Raw genomic sequence first — 25,365 nt, 5'->3', positions numbered from 1 at the left:
AGAGGTAACTTGAAGGTATCCTTTGTTCCCTCACACCATGGCAGGTGAAGGACTGTTCTATACAATAGAATTCCCACACTCAAAATTAGTCACAGAGTCATATGAGCAGGAGAAATAAGAGCAGGTTCAGCTGCCTGTAAAGGCATGAGGCTCAACAGCAAAAGGAAAACAGATGTCAGGGAGCATTCTCCTGAGTATATAAAGTATGGCAATGTTGAGGAAAAGGCATGAAGGCTGCAAGGTCTGCGCTTACATAGGAATGCCTTTACTATTTAGTTATCCCCCATTATAGAGAAGCTGTGTCATAACAGAGAGGGGTATGGTAATTGAGGTGTAATTACCAAGTCGACTTGTCCACTGCAGCAACTTGCTTGAACACGTTGGTTTTCTTCTCAGGAGACATGGGTGCCATACAAACAAAAAGGCGGCCGCCCGCGTCAGGAAAACCAATTTGCTGCAAAAGCGGCTGAAAGCAGAAAAAGCGTTACTTCAGGATGCAGTAAACACGAGCCACCATGAAGAGGGAGGCGTACAATGGCCAACGACTGCAAGACAGGGTCCAAATGCGGCCAAAATCCTCCTCTACCAATTTGGTCCCATGAGGGAAATTATGGTCTGTCCTATTAGAGCTGGGAATACCTCTCCAACTCCTGAACATAATAATGCGGCTCCACAAGGAGAACTTTGATAAGGTCAGGTGTGGAAAATACGGTGCGTTGTCACCCAGATTCCCCGTTGACAGGGTGGTGAGGAGGAAGGAGGCAAGATGGCGGCCGCTAGTGTGGTTGTGTGAGGTGCTTCATCCACAAACCCCGTGTGACTCCTCTCTACCCCCGGCACTTAGCATTTCTCCCTGGTGCATTTCTCCCTGGTGCAACTGCGATGACAATACTGGTGTGAGCAGAGCAGTATTGAATGGTTCTGGCACTTCGAGCAGTGGAGGCTTACCGGTCTGCTTCTGTGGCGTCTCGGCGTTTGGGAGGCATTTGAGAGGTGGGCACCTGTGACGGCACTGTTGGTTGTGGAGTCGTCCTACGCGCTCATACTGTTTGGAAGTCCCAGCGCTGAGTCGAAGCTTCTGAAGGTTCCAGGCGGCTTGGACGTCTGGCAGTTGAAGGCATTTTGGCAAGGAGGCGGCTAACGGTAAGCTGAGCGGACTGGGCTCAGCACGGCAAGTTATTTTCCTGCGGCTTTTCCTCTAGGTTTGGGACTGCTCTGCGGCTCACCGCCAAGTGTCGAGCCGAGCTTTTGAAGTTTTGAAGCTTAGAAGCTTTTGGAGGCTCCACTAGTCTGCCGACATTTGGTTGCAGGGCTGTCGTAACTGGGACGAGGTGAGACTTACAATATTGGCAGGCAATGGCGAGGGGGAGAGGAGGCTCGAAGAAACAAGGGGGAGTAACCCTGGCTGAGGTAGCAGAGTCTACGGTGCCGGTCACTGCATAGCTGTGTGAGACAGCGATACATTGTCTAGTAATGTGATTACTGTTGCGAGAGTGATTAATGGCAATACTGTATCAAGTATTTGTGGAGCAGGTACGAGCAAGACCAGCCAAGTAAACAGCCAAGCAAGGGATAATTCTAGCAGTAATGTGAATGGCTCTGCTCTGGGTTCTGAAGCCAGCAATATTCAGCATGGGCTGGCAGCGGTTGCAAAGACACAGGGTGGCCCCCAAACAGCGCATTTGAATCAGGATGTTCCTGCTAAGCCACAAACTGTTCATGCAATATTCAATAAAATGCAAGGAGCAAAGGCAAAAGCGAGTGTGAAGTCTGAGGCCATGATGGATACTGCCTGTGCGCCAAGAAACCGTTTCGGTGAACGTGTGCGGTATAAGACTTGTTAACATAACATAACATAACATAACTGCCTGTCTAGTTCCCAGTGCGCAGCATGAGCTCTGGGTGGCAGGGGCAAGTGCGAGTGCCTCTATCGGAGCTTCACCAATCTTGCTACCATCTATCGCAGCAAAGAGTGGCAATGTACTGACAGCAATTGCTACAGCAGATACCAGCTTAGCGCCGGGCCAGGTCCAACCACAGGTCCAATCACTGATACTATTACTGGAATGACGGATAAAGGCAGTGAGTCAGAGTACGCAGGAATGGACGGTAAATTTTACTCCATGTCTGACCTAACGGTAGCGTCAGATAAAGAGCATGATGCTGATGAAGATAGCTCTAGTTACCCTGGTGAGTGGGGGGACTTACCGGATGATGAGGAAGGAGAGGAGTTTGAGCAATCTTTCCCCCACAAAAAAGTAAGAAAGGTGGTGTGCGAAGAATCAGAGCATGATCGGAGCCTCCCTTTAGCTCAGTTTAATTTGGAGGAGGATTTGGAAGAGAATTCGCTCACTCTTGGTTTGATCTACAAGAGTATAATGGCGCACCGTAGTGAGACTAAGGCTGAAGGGTTACGCACACAAGGGGCTGTTAGGAAGCTCCAGAACACGGTGCGACGCTTGTTCAAGACGTGTGCTGAAGTCGCTACTCGGGTGGTAGAGGTAGAAGAGAGAGTCTCCTCAGTAGAGGACAGTTTGGCTAAGCAACAATCGGCCATTCAGACTTTGAAAAAATCCTAGACAGGGGGGTGAGACAGGGTTTTGTGCTTGCACCGACTCTGTTCTGGCTCTATGTCAACGGGGTAATCGCCCCACCTGAGCGCGGTTCCAAACAGCGATGCCCCTAAACTCGCTGGTTGCCGGGTGCCTGCAATCATGTTTGCAGAGGATACTCTGTTATTGTCTAAATCCTCTATGGGTATCCAACGTGTGTTGGATGGTTTTGAGGCATTTTGCCTCGGACGGGGCTTAGAGATAAATTCCCTCAAAACCAAATTTATGACTTTCAACCCCCCAGCAACAACACGCCCAACCCCGAGGATAGGTGCAGTTAGGCTGGAAAGGGTCCAGACTTTTGAGTATTTGGCGGTGACCCTAAACGCAACCATGACCTGGGCTCCCCACCAAATTAAATCCCAACTTAAACTGGCACAGCGAGCGGGGCTATTTTCAAGCTATTTAATACATCTTCCGCTAAACCAATTGGCCCACTCTTATAAATATATAAATTGCAGGCAAGGGGGGCAGTAACGTATGGTGGTGAACTCTGGGGGCATCATTGTAAACCTGAGATTGTGGCCACGGAAAATACATTTCTAAGTCGGCTTTTGGCTTTGCCCCCCAGCACGCCCCTCGCACCTCTTAGGCTAGATCTGAGCCTCAGACCCATAGATGAGGAATTGGGTCTGAAACCATTAATGTTTTGGTGGAGGCTTTGGACTACCCCTGAGCTCGTGAACATCAGGTTGGAGCTGCTGGAAATCCTAAGACTCCCAACTGTGGGGAAATTTCCATGGTTTAAATACTTGAGAGAGGAGTTTGGGAGGCTAGGTCTGCCTCTACTGTGGTCTGATCCAGAGATAGCTTGCTCCCGGGTCCCACGCGAGCACTTGGCAAAGTTGTACTACGAAAGTAAGCTTTCCGCCCTGACCCAGAATGCACGAACAGGCACTTTAACTGCAACATTTTTACTTACGAAAGATTTTTACCACTTTGAATGTGTTTTAAACAATATTTATCCTGCCTTAACCAGGAAAGTGTATTTACAGTGGAGATACAGCACCCTGCCAATCAGAGCTCTCACGAGCAAGTGGTGTTCATCCTCTCCAAAAAACTGTCCTGGTTGTGATTGAGAGCAGGAAAATGACTTGCATGTAATGTTCTTCTGCCAAGCTTACAAAAAGTCTAGAAGATACTGGATCATCCCTCCATGTAAAAACATGGGCTTTACACACTGCATGCAAGCCTACAGGATTTTTAAAGCCGATTTTTCCTCTGTGACTTTATTTGTGGTAGCTAAATACCTGGCAGCCATGTGGAATAAGAGAAGGTTGTTGATTGATATTAACTTCACCTGAATGCAGATCCATTTTTTCTCATAAGTTGTGGATGAACTGTTGCACATGCGAACAAACTGATACTTTAGGCACGCAATGATGAACCTATGGATGTTTCAACTACTTACGGAATGATCGTGATCATTCAGACCTTTGACTATTGGCACTTCTCTTGATCATACTATTTGGGAAAAATTGTCTAATTTGTATTAATTCTTTTATAATGTTTTATACTTGTAAATTCGTTTATGACACACTTGTCGAAATAAAGATGCAATGATGATACAACTGAGCTCAGGTGAGAGCTGCCAACTTGCTCAGAGCTGTTGCCTTGCCCCGCCCTTTCTAGATCAGTATGAACCCTTACCTACGTGTCAGAGGACCACAACTGAATTGCCTTTAGAAGACTAGCAGGGATTCCTTGTTTAACCAACTTTTGCCAAAGGATTTGCCGCTGTACACAATCTGATTTACAATTTACAAAGCACAGATATATTGGTTGCTTCCTGGATTTGTATTTGTCCATTATTATTGAAAGTGCAAAAATATTGGACGCTGTACTAATCCTTGCATTAAACTGGATTGGTTTGGCGATAGTTCTGATTCCTGCAAATAATTTTGTGTGTCTTGCAGCATAATTAATCGATAATGTGCTGGTTGCGCCCAATCACCACTTGTGAAGATGGGAGTTATTCTAGAGCCTTTCATGACTCTGGAATAATCACAGACTGAAGAGAATGGTTAAAGACTTTCATCAGGTATTCTGCCCAAACGGTAGGGTTATCCTTGTACAGAGCAAGTGGGATTCCATTTGGACAGTGTGCTCCGTCTTGGCTTTGTTTCTGGATGATGTGCATACCTGGTCCTCTGGAATAATCAGTTTACTTTCACCTTGATTTGTTCTGCTTTGCCTTTGTACCCAGTTGGTGTCGGAGGCTTGATTAAAATGTTTAGTTAAAAAAACCTTTCCAGCCAGCTTCTGTTAATGTAGATATTGTAATCGTCGGTGAGGCTCTATTCAGACTATTGATCATCTTCCAGAAGTCTCTTGAGTTTCTGTTTTTACTGTTATACAGTGCTTTTGCCCAGATTTTTTGTTTTGCTTTTTCTCTGTTTATCCTCTAGTTTGGTGTGGAACTCATGATTCCCTGGACACTTCTTTGTTTGTCTAAATATTCCGGTAAAATTCCTTTTCAGAATACGACTCGTAGTTAATGCTTTAAACCTACTTACATTTTTAGCTTGACTGTTAGGTTGCTGAGTGTTATGGTTATTTTTCAATGTGTAGGAGGCCATTAATTTCTCTGTAATGAAGTCTCTATTGCACCGTTACAGTGAGGAATCCACTAAAAAACAATGTTCGACCAATATTAGAGCTGATTTCCTAATTGAGACTTTAGATCATGGGTACTCACAAACTTCCTGTCAGGGGCCAAAATTACAGTGTGGTTTATGGACGAGGGCCGCTTCGGCAGGGGTGGGGTACGTGAGGGAGCGGGGCTATTGTAAAAAAATCAACCCCGTTTCAAAACTTTAGACACTGCGACAAGGCTGTATTTATAAAATTGATGCAACTACAAAGAGCACATTTTTATTAGCAGACAATAGCAATCTTAAGAGGCATTGCATAGCTTCATACTTTTTTTTTACCCCAATTCCATCACAGTCACTCTCTCTCTCTCTCTCTCTCTCTCTCTGTCAGTCAGTCTCTCTCTCTCTCTCTGTCAGTCCCTCTCTCTCTCTGTCAGTCAGTCTCTCTCAGTCAGTCAGGCTCTTTCTCTCTTTGTCAGTTTGTCTCTCTGTCAGTCTCTTTCTCTATCAGTCTCTCTCTTTGACAGTCAATCTCCCTCTCCCTCAGTCAGTCAGTCAGTCAGTCTCTCTCTCTCTCTCTCTTTTAGTCAGTCTCTCTCTGTCAGTCAGTCTCTCTGTCAGTCAGTCTCTCTGTCAGGCAGTCTCTCTCTCTCTCTCTGTCAGTCAGTCTCTCTCAGTCAATCAGTCTCTCTCTCTGTTAGTCTGTCTCTCTGTCAGTCTCTAAGACAGTCAGTCTGTCTCTATCAGTCAGTCTCTCTCTCTTCGCATTTCTCCCCTGAGGCGGAAGCCGGGGGATCTCCATACTCTCGCTGCTTAATTTGTATGCACCTGATTCTTTCCTGGTAAAAGACGCTTTTAAATCATGTAAATATTTTAAAAGCTCATTTTATTTTTACCTAGCATTTTGGACTCTCGAGTGCGAGAATCACATCGCATTGAGGTCCCTACTATTGATCTCCCTGTCATGGCGCAACCGAGTAAGGTGCTGACGCCGTGACTCTGACGAATACGGCCGCCATCTTCCTGGGAGGAAAGGGTTGCGGTCCAGCTGCTGGACGCCTCCCACCCTCCTCCAGTCTGTATAAAGGGATCATGCTTTCCCGTCTGCGCCCGTCCGCGCCAGGACCAGGCCCAGGGCCAAGACCCCTGGTCCAGACATTAATTACAGCAACGCTTGCTACAAACTGCTGTCCGTTAGATCTTGACCTTGCCCCATTACATCCTCTGTACGCGTGTCCCCATTGTAAGACAATCATCCCTTTGATGAACAAAATCCTCACTCCCACGATTAAGAAACGCCCAAAGAGCATTTTGATTGCACTCATCAATGTCCGTTCCCTTGGAAAACACAGGCAAGACATTGCTGATCCGATAAGGGACAGGAACATAGACATATTGTTCTTGACAGAGACATGGATGGACAGTGCATCCAACCCAGACTTAGTGGTCGCGGTCCCCAACGGCTTAAAGGTTTATAGACAAGACAGGGAACGTAAAAAGGGAGGCGGGTTAGCAATCATTGCCCGGGACACTTATGTTGTCAGAACCTCCCAGATCCTTCGTCCACTTGTGAAGCCATGCAATTTGCCATCAGATTCTCCCCATCCGATAATCCTAAAGGAGTACTCCTATACAGGCCACCAGGAGCACGGACCGAATTCCTCGCAGACTTTAGTACTATGCTTGAGCCTTTAGCCATTGAAAAATCCCTAATGGTATTAGGGGGCTTTAACTTCCATTTAGAGAAAATTGAAGATAGGGACACTACTTCCCTTCCATCGGGTATGAGCACCTTAGGGCTCCCTCAACTGGTCAACTATGCACGATGGTGGTCACACTTTGGATGGCATCTTTACCAACTTTGAGGGTTTTCACATAACGGATAGCCTTCCACTTACCTGGTCAGACCATCATGCAATTATGGGCATAATTACCCCAATGAAGTAATTACTGCCAATGCACCTATTTCCAATCACGAACCTTTTAAGGTTTGGAAAGATATAGACAGTGCTACTTTAAAAACTTGTCTCATTAACTCTAAGCCCATATTATCCTCTGATCCCAACATAGCTATTAAGCAATTTCAGGACTGGCTGGGTCTTGCCACTAATTCTCTAGTACCCCTAAATCATGTAACAAGAAACAGATCCACCCCCTCTGCTCCCTGGTTTACTGAGGACCTCAGGGTCCAGAAACAACTATGCAGGAATAGGGAAAGGCATTGGCGGAAATCGTATAACGATGATAGTAAAATGCGTTATAAGATGATGTCGGCCAAATATTAAGCTATGATTGCCGATGCCTAACGGAAGTACTTCAGCGAACGGATAGAGCAAGCTAAGAACTCAACTAAACAGCTTTACGATACCACTAAGCACTTAGCTGGATATTCCCCCGACCTTACAATCCTTTTGTGATGCTTTGGGAACCTTTTTCTTTACTAAGGTTAATGATATCTATACTACATTTTCTGCCATCACCAATAGCTCCCCAACATCCACTTACTCTACACCGTCTGTCTGTTTATTTACACAATTTAAAGATATTACAGAGGATCAAATAAGGCACACTATCTCCTCGGTTAAAACTGGTTCAGCCCTAGATCCTTGCCCTGTCAATACTCTCCTTCCAGTTATGGATATTTTGTTACCTGCCATCACTCAAATCTGTAATGACATGTTCAGGTCTGGGATTTATCTGGAAATTTTGAAAAAAACACTCCTCAAACCTCTTTTAAAAAAGCCACATTTTGATAAGGATGACCTCAAAACTACAGACCGATAGCCAGCCTTCCATTCCTGGCAAAGGTAGTAGAAAAAGTGATGAACTCACAGTTGTCTGAGTTCATCGAGGAACATCACTTACTGGATGACACCCAATTTGGGTTTCGTAAGTTCCATGGCACCGAAACCGTCCTGATCAAAGCGGCGGATGACATCAGGGTCATCCGAGATCAGGGAGGAACTGCAGTATTGGTACTACTTGATTTATCCACAGCCTTCGACACGGTCGACCACTTGATCTTGGTCGACCGGGTCGAAAAAATGGGCATTAAACAAGTAGCTAAAGATCTACTGGCCTTGTTTCTGTCAGACAGAACTCATGCCGTCACTTTGGGCTCTTTTCAATCGACTAATCTGTCTCTGCCATGTGGGGCCCCACAAGGCTCATCCATGAGTCCGACACTTTTTAATATCTATGTGTCGGACCTAGCCAATATCATCAGAGCACACGGAATGAGCCTTACCTCATATGCAGACAATACACAGTTAGTCCTGTCCATTAAAAACAATGGACAAAAGATGGCCGAGGGATTCAAAGACTGTATGCTGGCAATTGGAGACTGGATGGCCTCCTATTGTCTAAAACTCAATTCCGACAAGACGGAGGTTGTCATTTTTGGACAACTTACACCTAGCTGGTCCCCTGCTTGGTGGCCTGCGTCTTTCGTAACCTTGCCTAATCCCATCTCTAAGGTACGGAACTTGGGAGTTGTTTTTGACAACCAGCTCAACTTCATTGCCCACGCCAACCAAGTGGCATCCTCTGCCTTTCACAAACTGCGCTTAATAAGGAAAATCATCCCTTTCCTTCCTGAAAGAGCCGGGAAAACTCTGGTAAGCTCTCTGGTGTCGTCCACCTTGGACTATTGTAATGGTATTTTTGCTGATGCCCAGGTTAGAGTATTCAGCAAAATGCAAACAATACAAAAAGCGGCAGCAAGACTAATTGCCGGAATTCCCAAACATAAGTCCGCCAGAGATACCATCAGAAGACTTCACTGGCTTCCAATTAGAAGTAGGGTTAAGTTTAAAACTCTCTGCATCGTATACAAGGCTTTGCATAATCAGGGACCTCAGTTCCTCAAGGATCAGCTGATTCCTTACCTTCCCCTCAGGGGACTGCGATCCTCCACCCTTAATGACTTAGTGGTGCCCCGTACCAGGACTGTCTCCTGGAGAGACCGTCGATTCATGGTTTCAGCCCCAAAGCTGTGGAATACCCTACCTCAGTCAATCCGGACCAGCACCTCTCTCTGGTCCTTTCTTAAAACTTGGCTGTTTAACCAGTATTGTATCAGATCATACATTTGTAGAGAGATTATGATGCAGAAGTGGGAGCGCCGAGACGCCCAAGGCCATTCGTTCGCGCTTTATCAAATCTCATAAATAAATAAATACTCTCTCCCCACGGTCTTTCTCTCCACTCTCTCTCCGCTGACTTTCTCGCTCCACTCTCTCCCCACTGACTTTCTCTCTCCACTCTCTTCCCACTGTCTTTCTCTCTCCACTCTCACCCCGCTGTCTCTCTCTCCACTCTCTTTCTCTTTCCACTCTCTCTCTCGCTTCTCTTTCTCTGTCCCTCTCTCTCTCCTCTTTCTCTGTCCCTCTCTCTCTCTATTCTTTCTCTCTCTACTCACTCCCTCTACTCTCTCTCGCCACTCTCTCTCTAGCCACTCTCCACTTTCTCTCTCTCGCCAGTTTCTCTCTTTCTCCACCCTCTCCCCACACTCTCTCCTCTCACTCTCTCCTCTCACTCTCTCCTCTCACTCTCTCCTCTCACTCTCTCCTCTCACTCTCTCCTCTCACTCTCTCCTCTCACTCTCTCCTCTCACTCTCTCCCTCCACTCTCTCCCTCCACTCTCCCTCCACTCTCCCTCCACTCTCCCTCCACTCTCCCTCTCTGGGGGGGGCATGGGTACATTACCTGCAAGGTCCACAGGCCGCCAAGGAAGGCCTGCCGGGTCGTTAGCAGCCTGCGAGCCGTACTATGAGTACCACGGAGCTAGACAAATTCTTCAGGAAAAATCGGTTTTTCCTAAACAGGAAAACAAAAATCATCAGACCTAAGCAAATTCTTTATCCAAGTCTATTCGATTTACCAGAAAAACTTGAGTACCCACAGAACAAACAAGACAATAGTCAAGTAAACTCAATTCTTTAAAATCCTATTGGTAAACTGGCTGTCTTTACACCAAGCTTATATACTAAGCTGCACGTACAGAGGGGTCTCCAACTAAACCAAGGCTAATTGACAGCAGCCTTACACGGTTGACCTCAGGCCTCACAGGAAGAAATAAAGTGTATCTAGCAACAATTACTTGTTTAACCAAAGGAAACAATAAATCTATGTTCATGGAACACAAATGGTGTGCAAACAAAGATTAAAAATACTTATTTGACTACCACCATCAAACATTTTTAAATTGTATTGCTTCAAGAAACATGGGCAACTCAATCACTCGCGTTAGAAGGGTTCACTGGGTACTTTGCTCCGGCCACTTAAACTAGGAGATATGGGCACCCAAGCAGGGGCCTTGCAACATTCATAGCAATTGACCTAAAGATGGAAAACAAACAGGTAGGCATAGATTATAATAACATTTTAAAAGTAAAATTGCGAAGTAGGTATAAAAATACTACTAACTTTCTGGTATTAACTCATGTTTACATTCACCCCACGCAGGTACCAGAAAGTCAGTCTAATAATCTCATAAATATTTTATTACAACAGTTACAAGAGGAAACACACCCATAGATTGCAGGAGACTTTAACATGAATCTGCTTTGGTCATTCACCCAAGAAGATACTATATTGCAACAAGATCATCTATGGGCTATCTCCAAACGGTCGATAACCCTAGAGAGTTGCGGGTCGAAAGTCATGGTGGGAACAAATCTAGTTAAAGATTTGAAATAGTCTTAAATGGAAGGCACCAACAAGATTCACCACCGCATGGACTTATTAAGCATCAGGTCTGAAATCCAGCATTGATTATACCATAATATCTTTATTTCAAATATCTTTCTTTCGGATTACAAAAACAACTGAAAGTGATCACGGACAACAAATCATGGAACTTCAGATCCAATGTTCAAGGCAGCAAAAGGTAAAGTCACCTCCTGGGGAGTTACTAACTGTAAACTATAGGAGGCTGTGCTGGTCGGAAGGATCTAAAGCACTGGTACTCATGGTATGACCTGCGGGCCGCCAGCGGCCCGACGCGCCTTCACTGACAGCCCGCGGACCTTGCCTTGCAGTTTCCAGGGCCGGCAGTAAACACAGAAGATGACCGCAGGAGCACACTTAGTGAATACGTATTAAATAGGTATTCACTATGTATGCTCCTGTGGCCATCTTCTGTGTTTACTGCCCGCCTCTGTGACATAAGGGCACCTTCAGAAAGATTCCCAAAAGGCCCTTTAAAAGTCAGCTGTAAGCGCTTTCCCAGCTGACTTTTAAAATGGCGTTTTGGGAAGCTTCCTGTTTGGACAGAGACTGAAAGCGACACAGAGACAGATAGAGGCAACAGATAGAGGCAGAGACACAGAGACAGATAGGGACAGAAACAGACATAGGCAGACTGAGATAGAGACAGGGAAAGACAGAGATAGGGACAGATAGAGACAGGGACAGACAGAGACAGAGGCAGAGGCAGGTAGAGACAAGGACAGATAGAGACAGAAATAGAGACATCTATAGGCAGAGACAGATAGAGACAGACTGAGACAGAGACAGACTGAGACAGACAGAGACGGAGACAGATAGAGGCAGAGACGGAGACAGATAGATGCAGGGACAGATTGAGGCAGGGACAGAAATTTAGAGGGAGAGACAGATACAGACAGACAGACAGAGAGACCGGGAGATGGAGAGGCAGACATACAGAGGGAGAAAGACAGAGGGAGACGGACGCAGGGAGACAGAGGGAGATAGACAGACAGAGGGGGTCAGAGGGAGGGAGACAGAGAGAGACTGACAGAGGGAGGAGGGAGACAGACAGAGGGAGAGAGAGAGGGAGGGTGACAGAGGGAGAGGGAGGAGGGGGAGAGAGAAAGAGAGAGACGGAGAGAGAGAGGGAGGGAGATAGAGATAGACAGCTGGAGGGAGACAGACAGAGAAGGGAGACAGACGCAGGGAGTCAGAGGGAAGGAGACAGAGGGAGGGAGACAGACAGAGGGTGACAGAGGGAGGGGGGAGACAGACGGAGGGAGACTGGGCGGACACAGGGAGGGAGACAGAAATATAGGGAGACAGAGGGAGTAAGACGCAGGGAGGGACACTGAGAGGGAGGAAGACAGAGGGAGGGAGACAGAGGTAAGGAGGGAGACAGAGAGGGAGGGAGAGGGGGGAGAGAGAAAGAGGGAGGGAGACGGAGGAGAGGGAGACAAAGGGAAACGGACGCAGGGAGACAGAGGGAGGGAGACTGAGGGAGGAGGGAGACAAAGGGAGGAGGGAGACAGACAGAGGGAGACGGACACAGGGAGGGACACGGAGAGGGAGGGAGACAGAAATGTAGGGAGACAGACAGTGGAGGGAGACAGAGCGAAACAGACGCAGGGAGGGACACAGAGAGCGAGGGAGACAGAAATGGAGGGAGACAGAGGGAGGGAGACAGAGGGAGGAGGGAGATTGAGGGAGGAGGGAGACAGACAGAGGGAGACAGATGCAGGGAGGAACACAGAGAGGGAGGGAGAGAGAGGGAGGGAGAGAGAAATGGAGGGAGATTGAGGGAGGAGGGAGACGGACACAGGGAGACAGAAGGAGGGAGACAGAGGGGGACAGCGGGAGACAGACAGAGGGAGAGAGAGTGGGAGGGAGACGGAGAGGGAGAGAGACCGGGAGGCAGAGAGGGAGAGAGACGGGGAGGCAGAGAGGGAGAGAGACGGGGAGGCAGAGAGAGAGAGAGAGAGAGAGAGGGAGAGAGAGAGAGAGAGAGGTGGGTATGCCGGGTATAGTGGCTCAGTGGACGAATGAGTCTCTGCACGGGCTGTGTTCAACCTCATGGTCACAGTTTATTTTTGCTCTAGCCCACCCCCACTGACCCCGCCCCCACCTGTGCGGCCCTCGGCCACAAACCACACTGTAAATTTGGCCCCCCGAGAGAAAGTTTGTGACTACCCATGATCTATACCTTCTAGGGAAGACCCTTCTCCAACAATCTATGCCACCAGATTCCCAGCAAGTGTGGTGGGACAAACAACAGGCAAGACCGCCAGTACAAAACAAACTCAGGCACACCACCTATCACCACAATGGTGACCCCATTTCACAGCCCCTCCTCCCCTGGGCGCACTGCCACAGTACCCAATTTGGGGCCAAGAAAGCCTTCAAACCAGCTGCCTCTGCCCAGAACAGAGTCACCAGAAATGGGCACACCTTCAGTGCATGGAGAGATGTCTCTGGCAACTGTGACTGCGCCTCTGCAATCCATCAAACCAAGTAGTATCCTTCCTGTCACAGTGTATGACAACAGCAATTTCAGGGTTCTCTTCCACTTTGCACGGACTTTCCGCCGGGCAGGCTGAACGTGCTGGTGGTTATCTCCATGATTATCACTGCCCCTGTGAAGAACACTGTGTTTCAGGCTGCTGTCCCAAAGGTGATGAAGGTGAAGCTTCAGCCTCCCTCGGGAACAGGACTTTCAGCCTTCGGTCCCCTTGAGCCTTCCTCTGCTATCATTCAGGGGCTGCTGCTAGCAAACCCACAGAAGGAGAAGGTGTGTCTCCGGTAAAAGTTGACTTTGACTATGGGTGACCAGACCTTCAACGAGATGGGTGACCTCGCTTAGCTTCACCCTGCAGTCTTGGAGGACACTATAGCTATGAGAAAATCCCAGGAAGAATACCTCATCAGCATCCTCTGGAGAAAGGGAACCTTGTTGCTAGCGCAATGGTACTAACAGTTGGGGTCTGCCCCTCCCTCTTGGGGTGGTGGCTAGAGCCTTCTCAGAAGTCTCTTGTTTAGTCATTGGATCTGCTCTTCAGTTCCTTTCCAGCTTCTGTCCCGGGGGACCTCAAGGTTGGAAGAGGGCAGTAACAACCTGCTCTGTAGCAATTTGAAGATTTATCCAGCACCTTGCTCACTTGTGGCTAAGTCAGGCTAGATACAAAGACCTATAAACTCATAACTAAGCCATAGGGGGTGGCTGATATTCACTTGACCTCCCTTTAAAATTCCTACTGAAATGACCTCAGTTTCTGGTAAACTGTGACTGGTAAGCTTAGCGGTGAGATGAGAGGCACAGACTTCTCAGGTGTTGCTTAAGCGTGGTGCAGGCCTATGTTCATGTGGGTCAGTGGTCATGTATACATTCTAGGGATGCTGATGGGTATACCTTCCACATACCATCTGCCAGCCTAAGCTTCATAGCGTCTTGAGTCCCCCACTGTGTTTGTTGCATGGTTCAACGCAACATCCTATCCTGGTCTCTGACCCATCTTATGTTTTCTAAACCAGTTTATCCCCGCTCTGCTGAAAGGAAGGCTATACATGCCCTTTTTGTTCACCAATATCAACCTCAAGTGACAAAATGAGACAAAATTTAAAGCCCTGTTAACATAAAGAGAGTTCATTGAAGAATACAGTAAACAAGATTCAAGCAACAAGAAGGAAGAACTCAAGCTGGACATCATCAAGCAAATTAAGTCAGCAAATAGAAAGCCAGAAAATGTGAATTATAAACTACAGAGCCAATGGTAAGTAATGGGCAGAATGCATTCCTAGGTCAACTTTCCGAATGTCCTCATGATGTCTTTAGCAGGTAGGTTGCGACCGAAAAATGACGCAACTTGCATGCTGAGAATCATGCACAAAGTTTGGAGTCTCAAAGTCCCAGAAGCAGATCACTTTTAAAAGGAGGCCCACAGATGGCTGTAAAGGTCATGCTTTTTCTAGATGAAGCGGCACACATGCTTTGTGACATACACCAGCATTGCTTTCTGACACACTCCATTACTGTGCTGAAATATGGAGCCTGCATTAAAGTTAAGACAATTATGCTTTTGGGGGTGAGAGGTAGATCTTTGCCATTAAATGTTAAACAAATTAAAAATATTACATTCGTAATCAAGTTAATAACTATGTTTTTCAAAGTATATTTTATTTGACAGTGACATTAAAAGATTCATGATTTCCTTACACAACTTATCCAATTATTACTTGCTCTTTTATATGTTTGGTGTTGATACATGAAACCCGCTGACGTTATCTCATATTCTGGTGCTGTTGCCAGTGGCGCTATGACTTAATTGACTGGTCAGCGGTGAATTTCTGCTTGAATTTAAAATAAGCTGTGCCTTCAAGCCTCACTTCCACGGATAAAACATGGATCCCCTCAGGCATCACTGCCCCAGCCTGATTGGCATCAGCCAAGGTCTGCGAGTCTAACGCTGGAGAGGGCAGCAGATTGAAACTAAGATACTTTGTAAGAGAGACCTAAAGATGGTTGTGTTTCTCTTACCTGCAGGGGGTTGTCAGTATCCGGGAGGGGCTGGGGGCAGAACCCGAGCAGACACACACTGGAGATCAGGGATCAGTAGGGAAGAATGAACATAGCCTTAAAAGATAAAGAAGACAAAGCATCAGCATCCAGCAAGCCACGAAGGTAAACGACAAAACTAAAGCATTAAAGAGGTACCTCAAATTAAATAAACACTGGTAAAACAAAGTGGGAAAAATGTATTCTGGAAATACTAATTACCCATCTCCTTAAGGCATCGCCATTTTTCGTACCACAAATCAGTTTCAGAAGGCACTATAAATCTTTGAAAACACACTACAATATAGATAAATAATCGAGAATTAAATTAGAGCACAATCGTACTCTAAAAATAAGGTATCTCACAAACCAGCAACTTAGTTCGTAACAGATGTAGATATCACAACCTTGACTTTGTTGAGATTTAGTATTCTGAGTAAATACTGACTGGTGTTTAAGATATGTAGGCAGTCATCACAAGTGTCTGGAGGGGTGTCCCTAGATAGATAATTCTCCAGGACATTGAGAGTAGTTTGGTGTCTCCAGACCTGAGATTACTGGGTCTGAAAATATCAGATACAGTAATCCCAGGCCAGGACACACCGGACTGTGACGAGCGTGCAGAGCTGCTGGGGCGGCTTGCTTATGCTGCCCCAGTCAAACCTCTCTTGAGCAGATGAGGGAGCTGCATATACTTCTACCAGCTTCTAGTAATGTGGATTTGGGTAGTAATTTTGTTTGTAATGTGAAAAACACATGGCATTGGGAGTGGTATTTCTGGATTGTTTTGTTTTTCCCTTTCTGACTAAAATAAATCTTAATTTGTGTATTTTGTTGTGAGTGCACCATCTGGAATGTGTGAGTTCAGCCACTGATAACCCCAAAACATACAGGGGCTCGTAATGAGGCCTGTTGTTTATTACTAAGGTTATTTTGCTGCGAGGTCACCAACTAGTAACTTGTATTTTTATTGACATTAGCAGAAATCGACTCAACTGGGTTAATTCACGGAAATAAAATGTGGCATTAGGGACAATTTCATTTTTAAAATGATATAAATATCTTCATTGGAGGAAATGACTATTGCTGCCAAAGTGCTAACCTGTTGATCATGTTAAAATATTCGTTGTGATGTCGTAATAATAGGGACTTCTTATTGTATAAAAGTGATCTCTTATTTGTGAGGCTACTAGCAGCCAGCGGGTGCAAAAAGGTGACTAGCCAACTCAACAGGCCACTGAACGTGGGAAGATAAGCAATGGAATATTCATTGGTAAACAGCAGCCTTGGGTCTGGCATGGATGGGTAAATGAGGAGTGTTTAACAGAGGCATCCGGTGGTCGCGCGCCCCACTAATATGCATGTGGAAGCGCCAAAATACCCCGGGTCAGGCTCGCGCTCCGTAAATCTGCAAAAAACAACTGAAAAACTGTGGGCGACTCACACGAGCGGCTCCAGCGCGCGCAGAGGATGCGGCTTCGGACAGAGGGGACACATTAATACAGATGAGCAGAAGCGGTGTGTACCAAACCGAGTTTCACAGCACCGACCCGCGTGCGCAGGCGCACCGGGGAACACGACACTGACCCGCGTGCGCAGGCGCACTGAGGAACCCCCCCCCTGCGCAGGCATCCTTCTAATGCTCGGCAGAAATATAAAATATCACTTCTGACGTACGCGCAGAGGTACTAAAGTATCTCGTACCTGCACATGCTCAGGCCTATCCTGCGCCTGCTCAGATCTGGTAATGTGTCTTTATCCTGCGCATGCGCTGTAAGCTGAGCATGCTTCATGCTGGAATTTAACTCCCATAGAAGTCCTGTAAGTCGCCCACACTCGGCTCCTCGGTTGAGTTTGGATAAAAAAAGTTATTTTTCTGCTCCTGTCTCTTCCCTCTGCACACCCCCACAAACTGTCTCCTCCCAGTATCCCTCAGACTGCCACCTCCCTGCGCCTGTCTCTTCTCTCTCAGACCCCCACAGCCTGCCTCCTCCCTTCTGCTGTCTCTTCTCTCTCATGCCCCCACAGACTGCCTCCTCCCTCATACATGCCAACAGTTTAGGACAGGGATGTGGGAGATTTAAAATGCAAAATCAGGAGAATTAAAATTCCCCAATGACTTTTATTGTAGAAAATGCAATTTCAGGCGGGAAACAGCTAAAATAAAGCCATTTTTGGCTTGAAAAATCTGTAGTCTCCCACCTGAATCGGGTCTATTGCATACATGCCAACATTTCAGGAGAGCAAAGTGGGAGATTTTAAAAAATAAATCGGGAGAATGGGGCTTTGAATCGGGTTACTGGCATGTATGGGCTTTGGAAGTGGCTGCTGCAGGATCGGACATTTGAAACGTAAATGCACGTTTTTTTCTTACCTTTCGGAAGCATGGAGCATAATGGCTGGCAGAGAGAGGGTGATGCAGGAGTTGTGCCCTGGCCTGGCAGGTTGTTGGTAGTGCATGCACCCCCCACCCCCCTGTGGCAGCCCGGGCTGAAACAGCTGCCCACCCACCCCCCCAAGTACTTAGCAGGTTTTTGAAAGACATTTCCCAAGTTAATGACGCTTTGTGTTTTTTCACCCCTTCGACAGCCCCTGCATCGCCACTCTTTGTTGGAAGAATTAGCACTTTACACAATACCAAGCCCTGTCAGCTGAAACCCGAGACAAATCAGGTTTTTGCTTGTACGAATCGGGAGACTAGCCTTCAAATCGGTAGTCTCACGCCTGAATCGGGAGGGTTGGCATGTCTGCTATTGGCATGCATGTCCTCCCTGCTCCTGTCTCTTCTCTCTCAGACCCCCACAGACTGTTAGACCTGTCAGCCCTAGGGTGGTCTTTTCCTGTTTTTTCGCCCTTGCCTTATTTTTCCCACCCTTTTTTTCGTTGGCCTTAGGTCTTCGAGCGCCTTCCCATTGCTAATCAATGCTAAGGTGCAGGTGCTCTCTTCTTCCAACATGGCTGCCACAGGCCCATGCTACTGCAGAGTGGTCTTTTTAGTAGCACCATAGTTGCCAGGAGCTGGCTGGGACCCTAGATACTGTTGCAGCACTAGTCCGCCTTTTTCCCCCATAGCTAGCCTAGGGAAGCTCCTGGAACCTTCCCGAACAGGGAGAGGGGTCTGCTTTTGCCGCCTTAGAGTGTGGTCACCTGACCCGGGCATATATAAGGAAAGGAGGGAAACTTTTTAGATAGTTGGGGCATCACTGACCTGGGGGAACCTACGCAGGAGACTTAGGCGGTAGGGCCTAGAGGGGAACGTATGCCACTGGGAGTGACAGGGCTTAGGTGCTGCCTTCCAAGCTGAGTGAGGGACTCTGATCTAGCCCACTGATCAGGCCCGGCAGGAGGGGAACCCAGGGACCACCTGCAATGACCTGCTGAGACTATCCAGCCTCCAACTCAACCTCCCCGCCTCTTCAAGAAACTACCTACCAAGGGTGCAGGAACCAACAAGCGCCAAGAAGGACTTTTGCCTGCCCGCAGGCCTACTGGGGTTCAACCAGGTACTGGCGCTGTGTCAGCTCTGCACCCCTTGACTTAACCTGCACCCCCTTTGCTGTTCTGCCACCGTCGTGTGGCCTGTCCTGCCTTGCCTGAACTGTTTAAGTGCCTAAAACTGAACTGAACTGAGCTGCCTTTCAAGCGCTCGCCCTTCCTAGCGCTGTGGCCCCAAGAACTGCTGTTGCACATTATAGCGCTGTGCCCCATGACTCCTCTGCCTCTAGGCTCTGTAATCCTCCAGCGTCCCCCCTGCCTGCTATCGCGCTGTGCCACAGGAACCCTGCTGCCTGTCCAGCGCTGTGTGTGTGCCCTGGAGCGCTGCCCCCTCGAAGCGCTGTCTTTCCCCAACTCACCGCTGCAGCCCGGGTCCTCTGAGAGCCATGATAACGAGACCGATCCACTCCCTGGCCTAGGAGACGACTGGCGCTGCCCCGCGCCGCCTCGAAGCCCCGCTAAAGCCATCATCACGGCCGCGGCCCAGCGCTGAACTTTGCCGACTTCCACTGCCTTTGGTGCCGTCCCGGCGGCCCTCAGAGCCAGGAGAGGGCCGCTGCATCGAGGAGGTAGGCCCCCACTCGCTCCATGTGACGGGGGCGCCCAGCCGCGTCACCGGCCGCACCCCGCCTCTCCTGTGCCGCTATTGGTCCCCGGGGCCGTGTCCCTAGCCGGCTGCGCTGTGATTGGCGGCCGTCTCCCCCGCCTCAAGGGGACGCGACCGGATTGGCCCCGGGCCCGTGCGAGGGTCAGGAGGAGAGGCGCCAGAAGGAGGCCCAGGAAGAGTGCCGTAGCAGCGCGGGCCTTCCCTGACCGGCTCACCCCACCCCGGAGGGCTTTGGGAAGAGCACGATCCCTCCCCAGCTTACCGACCCACCGCAAGGTGCCGTGGAAGCCCGAAGGAAAAGGTAAACCCCTGGGGAGGAGGGCGGAAGGCCGGAGGAGGCCCCGAGTTCGCCCCTCCCCTGGGAAAGCTGAAGTTGGGCCCCGTTGGCCCTAGTTGGCCCGTTAAAGTACCGGAACTTGGCCAGAGCCCTGAAAGACATATTCGGGGCCTGAGTTAACAGAGACAACGCCGTGTTGGGGGAACTGACTGCTCCCACTTGCCCTAGGCCGGTAAGAAGTTTACATGCTCATCCTTGCCTGATGAATGGCTTGTTCTGGCCTAATGAAATGCTTAACTTGCCTAAAGAAATGTTCTCCCCTGCTTGATGGCCTGTTTATTCTTACCTGCCGGAAGGTTTGCTTGTACCTGATAAAGTGATATTTCAGCCTTGTGATCTGGTTATTCCTGATTAATGAGCTTAATGAGATGGTTATACCTTGCATAAGGATATGTTTATTCTTGATGAACTGTTTTACTTCTGCTTCAGGGAATGTATTTGTTGGACAGGCCACATGACGGGCCGCTCTCCCCCGGCTCGACCAGGCCCGAGCCCAGTCACGCAAGCACCATACACTTCCATTGCACGTCCTACGTCCCCTCAGGGACCCTTGCCCTCGAGCATGATAACCTCGTGGGTCCGATCCACTGCCAGCCCATGCGCCCAGCCCGGGCCGCCATCTTGGACACTTCGCCACGAGGCCGCCTGGCCCCCGATCGACCTCAACCCTGGGCCTAGCCGGCCTCAGACATTCCGGCACCACCCTCCACCCAGGAGGTGAGCGGGCTACTTGGCAAGTCAATGGGAGAAAGAGGTGCCGATGGCTCTCCCCCGCCCAGTGCCGTTCGCCCATCGCCTCCCCGGGCGCTGGCTCCACCCCCCTGCTGGGTGTCTGGACTCCCTCATCCCGGACCTCCCGACCTCCAAGTGCGAGGGTCCGGACATCAAAGCACACCAGCCCTATAACTGGGGCCGCTCCAGAGCAGGAAGGCAGTTGTATCTTGGAGTCGAGAGACGTAAAGAGGAACTCATCCTGGACGGACTACTGGCGCTGCCGTAGCTCTGTCCTGTGCACCATCGTCCTGCCTGTTGGCGCTGCCACAGTCGTCGTAACCTTCATCCTTCATCGTCGTCCGGATCTGCTGGCGTGGCCGCGGACCGTTGTAACCGTCATCTTTCACCGGGACCTGCAGGCTCCGCCGCGGACCGTCGCCCTTCATCTACCTCGGGACCTGCTTGGCTCCTCCACGGCCCGACCATCTAAGAACGCCGAGCTCGAGGATTGTGAGCTATTTTGACCTCATTGGTAATTAAGACTGTCCCGCTACCCTTTTCCTCCAAGAGATCAGAACCGAGGGGACCCCTGAGTCCAGACCTCCTTGTATCATACTATCGTAACCTAAGAATTGCATATAAAGTCTCGTTAACCTTCAACCTTGTGTGGTGTCCGTCTGTGGGGGGGAAGTTACTTATCTGTACAGTCGTTGGAGACGGCTCTCCCTGGAGACCTCTCCCCGTAATCTCGGCCGACCCTCCCGGTCCGTCTAACATTGGTGGCCAGCGGCGCGATCCGAATCACCGCATAACGTACAGAGAGTAGCTCACCCCACAACGAACAACAATGTCGACTAAAGAGAGCGGATCAACTGAGAAGTTCCAAATGGAAAAACTAGAGGAATACAGCCATCGTGAACTAAAGCAGTTCTGCATCGAACTAGGTATCGCTACCACCGGACTAAGTACCAAGGACGATTTTAAGCATGCCCTAGAATCTTGGGCAGAGACCGGGGATGTCGAAGCCCCTGAGCAAAGCACCGCGAAAAATACCAACACGGCCCCTGAGGGGCAAAGAACCAGTCTCTCGCAAGACGAGATCCAAGAAAGAGAAAAAGCCCGACTACACGAACTCGAAATGGCCCGACTCAAGATGGACATAGAACTCAAATTGGCCGAGCAAAAAATAAACTTAGAGCACCTTCGCCTCCGAGAAGAAAGAGAGGAGAAACAGAGGCAAAGGGAGCTCGAGGAAAAAAGACTAACGTACGAGCACGAACGGAACCTAGCCGAGATCAACCTGCGCAAACAAAATAAAGAGTTAGGGGTGCCCGACAGACCGTCCACCCCAGGGACCACGGAGAAAAAAGTGCACATCCCCAAGGATGTGGTCCGAGAATATTTTCGAGAAGACGACATCCAGCAATGGTTTAAGGCCTATGAAATTGCGATGACTGCGCACCGGATCGATAGAGCCGACTGGGGAGCCGGCTTATGGGGCAAATTCCTCAATGAGGGCCGCGATACTCTGTTACAGCTCCCAGACCACCAGATGACCTCCTACGACCATATGAAAGCGGCCCTCCTCACCCGCTATGGCCTCACGCCCGAGATGTACCGCCAGAGGTTCCGAGACTGCACACGCATTCCAGGTACAACTTGGGTGGACTATGTAACGTACTTTAGCCGAGCCTTCGAAGGCTGGATCAGAGGGAACAACGTCACGACCTACGAGCAGCTATTCAATCTGATGGTATGGGAGCATCTGTCCAACAATTGCTTCATTGAACTGCGCCAACACCTCCTCGACAGCAAGTTAACCGATCCCCGGCAGCTCGCAGCCGAAGCTGACCGGTGGGAGATCACCAGAGTGGGCCGGAATGGGTCCTACGAGCAGAACAGGAACAACAATGGTCACCACCGACCCAGAGGAGGAGGAGGGGGCCAAGGACGAGGAAGAGACAACACTCCGGCCGCCCCCACTACCAGCACCACCCCCCCGGCCAACCGGGGCAGCACCCCGGCGCGACCGGGGTACAGAGCCAATGTTACATGTCACCGATGCCAACGAGTCGGCCACTATGCGAACGACCCAAGCTGCCCGCAGTATCAGAGTCCAAAACCCCGCCATGTGGCCGCCGCGGCACTAGGGGAGGAACAGATCTCCGAGGAACAAGAAACAGACGAGCAAGAGTATCAAGAGTGGGAGCCAGCCGCCATGACTCTCGCGTGCTTAGGGGGAAGAGACATGGTCCCGCGGGTCCCCCTACCCGCTAACACCCAGAAGTACAGCCAATGGGTGAGCATCAATGGACAACGGGCCGAAGCCCTTCGAGACACCGGGGCCAGTGTGACAGCCGTCCGCTGCCATCTGGTGACCCCAGAACAATATCTACCGAACATTCTCTGCCCTGTGCGATCAGCCGACAACTCGGAGAGTCTGTGTCGGATGGCCTGCGTCCCCTTTGAGTGGGGAGGGGTCTCCGGCATGTTGAAGGTAACGGTCCGAGACGACGCCCCCGTGGACTGCCTTCTCGGAAATGATCTGGAAAGCTCCCCGTGGGCAGCCGTGGAGCGAAAAGAACACTTGGGGATGTTGGGCGTCCCAGACTGGGCGTGTGTCACCACCCGGTCCATGGCCGCCCGTGCCGACCATCACCCGGAAGAACCAGAATGGCCGGCGCCACCGCCTCCGGTCGCCCCCGCCGAGACCCCCGACCATGGCACCCCCCTCGAACTTGCTCAACCTTCCGACCTCGCTAATCTTGACCAGTGGGCTCAAGAAGGGGGACCCACACAAGAACAATTTCGTCAGGAACAGAAGACCTGCCCCTCCCTTGAGGGACTCCGACAACAAGCGCTCGCCCAGAGCGCAGGGGACACCTCCGGAACTCATTGGGTCTACTGGGACAATGATCTATTATACAGCGAGCAACGAATCGCCGAGCTGGGGGCCAACCGAGTACTAGTGGTGCCCCTCCGCTTTAGAGACTTCCTGCTAAATCTGGCCCACGATGTCCCCCTGGCAGGGCACCTGGGACAAGATAAAACCTACAGCCGCCTAGTGACCCACTTCTTCTGGCCCAAAATGAGAAACGATGTGCACCAGCATTGCCGATCTTGCCCCACGTGCCAAGCCAGTGGGAAGAGCGGCCGCAAATTAAAGGCCCCCCTGCAACCCTTTCCAGTAGTCACGACCCCATTTGAGAGGGTCGGGATAGACATTGTGGGACCCCTGGACCCGCGTACAAGACAAGGCCATCGCTTCATCCTGGTACTAGTGGACCACGCCACCCGCTACCCTGAGGCTATTCCTCTCCGGACCGTGACAGCCCCAGTGGTCGGCCGGGCCCTGATGGGGATCTTCTCCCGGGTGGGGTTCCCCCGAGAAGTCGTCAGTGACAGAGGCACGAACTTTATTTCTAAATATATGAAGTCCCTCTGGCAACAGTGTGGGGTCACCTACCGCTTCACGACCCCCTATCACCCCCAAGGAAACGGACTTGTTGAGCGGTTCAATCGCACGCTAAAAGGGATGATCGGGGGATTGGAAGAGCCCCTCCGTCGCCAGTGGGATGTGCTGCTGCCGTGCCTCCTCTTCGCCTACCGGGAGGTCCCACAGAAATCCTTAGGCTTCAGCCCCTTCGAACTGCTCTATGGGCACCCAGTATGGGGGCCGCTCAGCCTGATCAAAGAAGGCTGGGAGATGCCTCCGGCAAAGAACCCTCCAGATGTCTTCCGGTACCTCCTCACCCTCCGCAACCAGTCCCGGCGGTTCAGAGACCTAGCAAAAGCCAACCTAGAGACCAGTCAAGAGGACATGAAAAAATGGTATGACCAGAACGCCTCATCCATCGAATTCGAGCCGGGGCAACAGGTCTGGGTAATGTCCCCCACAGAGCCGTGCGCTCTCCAAGACAAATGGACGGGACCCTTCAAGGTAATCGAGCGCAAAGGTCCTGCCACCTATCTGATCGATATGGAGTCCTCCCGGAATCCACTCCGAGTCCTCCACACCAACAGACTGAAGCCCCACTTTGCACGAACAGAACTCAGCCTACTGATGGCTACAGACAATGGGGTTGAAGACGACTCCGAGCCTCTCCCTGACCTCTTGCGGACCCAGGAGCAAGACGGCTCCGTGGATGGGGTCCGACTCTCGGAGACCCTCACCAGAGAACAACGCCAAGAGTGCCAAGCCCTCCTATCACGGTTCGCCAGTCTGTTCTCCCTCACCCCAGGTGTCACTTCCTGGTGTGTGCACGATGTGGACACCGGAGACAGCCCTCCTATCCGCCACCGGGCCTACCGCGTACCTGATCGGGTACGGGCCTGCATCCAGGCGGAAGTAGCTAAGATGCTCTCGCTCGGGGTCATCGAGCCCTCAGACAGTCCATGGGCCAGCCCGGTCGTACTGGTCCCCAAAGCAGCCGCCCCCGGAACCACACCTGAACTCCGGTTCTGTGTCGACTACCGGGGCCTGAATGAAGTCACCAGAACGGACGCACACCCCATCCCCCGGGCAGATGAACTGGTCGACCGAATGGGCGCTGCCCGCTACCTCAGCATCTTCGACCTGACGGCAGGTTATTGGCAGATCGGCCTCACACCCCGAGCACAAGAACGTTCTGCCTTCTCCACCCCCGATGGCCACTATCATTTTACGGTCATGCCCTTCGGCATGAAGAATGCCCCAGCAACTTTCCAACGGCTCGTCAATCAGGTCCTGGCGGGGCTCGAAGAGT

The 25,365-nt window shown here is 50.1% G+C and overlaps 1 protein-coding gene across 2 annotated transcripts in view; it reads right to left on the bottom strand.

The window, feature by feature from the left end:
* Positions 1-17,051, bottom strand: part of LOC147738139 (uncharacterized) — a 254,737-nt gene extending 237,686 nt beyond the window's left edge. The window contains exons 1-2 of one of the 2 annotated variants that reach the window (XM_086952155.1): positions 16,898-17,051; positions 15,450-15,545 (exon numbers count right to left, since the gene is read on the bottom strand). The gene's annotated coding sequence lies outside the window, so the exon portion shown is untranslated. Of the gene's footprint in view, positions 1-15,449; positions 15,548-16,897 lie in introns of those variants that run through there. The other variant, XR_015307466.1, reaches the window with a different exon arrangement.
* Positions 17,052-25,365: the final 8,314 nt, after the last annotated feature.

The sequence above is a fragment of the Lissotriton vulgaris genome, chromosome 1_1 (assembly GCF_964263255.1).
Source record: "Lissotriton vulgaris chromosome 1_1, aLisVul1.2, whole genome shotgun sequence".
Lineage (NCBI taxonomy): Eukaryota > Metazoa > Chordata > Amphibia > Caudata > Salamandridae > Lissotriton > Lissotriton vulgaris.
Note: the sequence above shows the minus strand (reverse complement) of the source record. Positions and strands in the feature narration are given on the sequence as shown.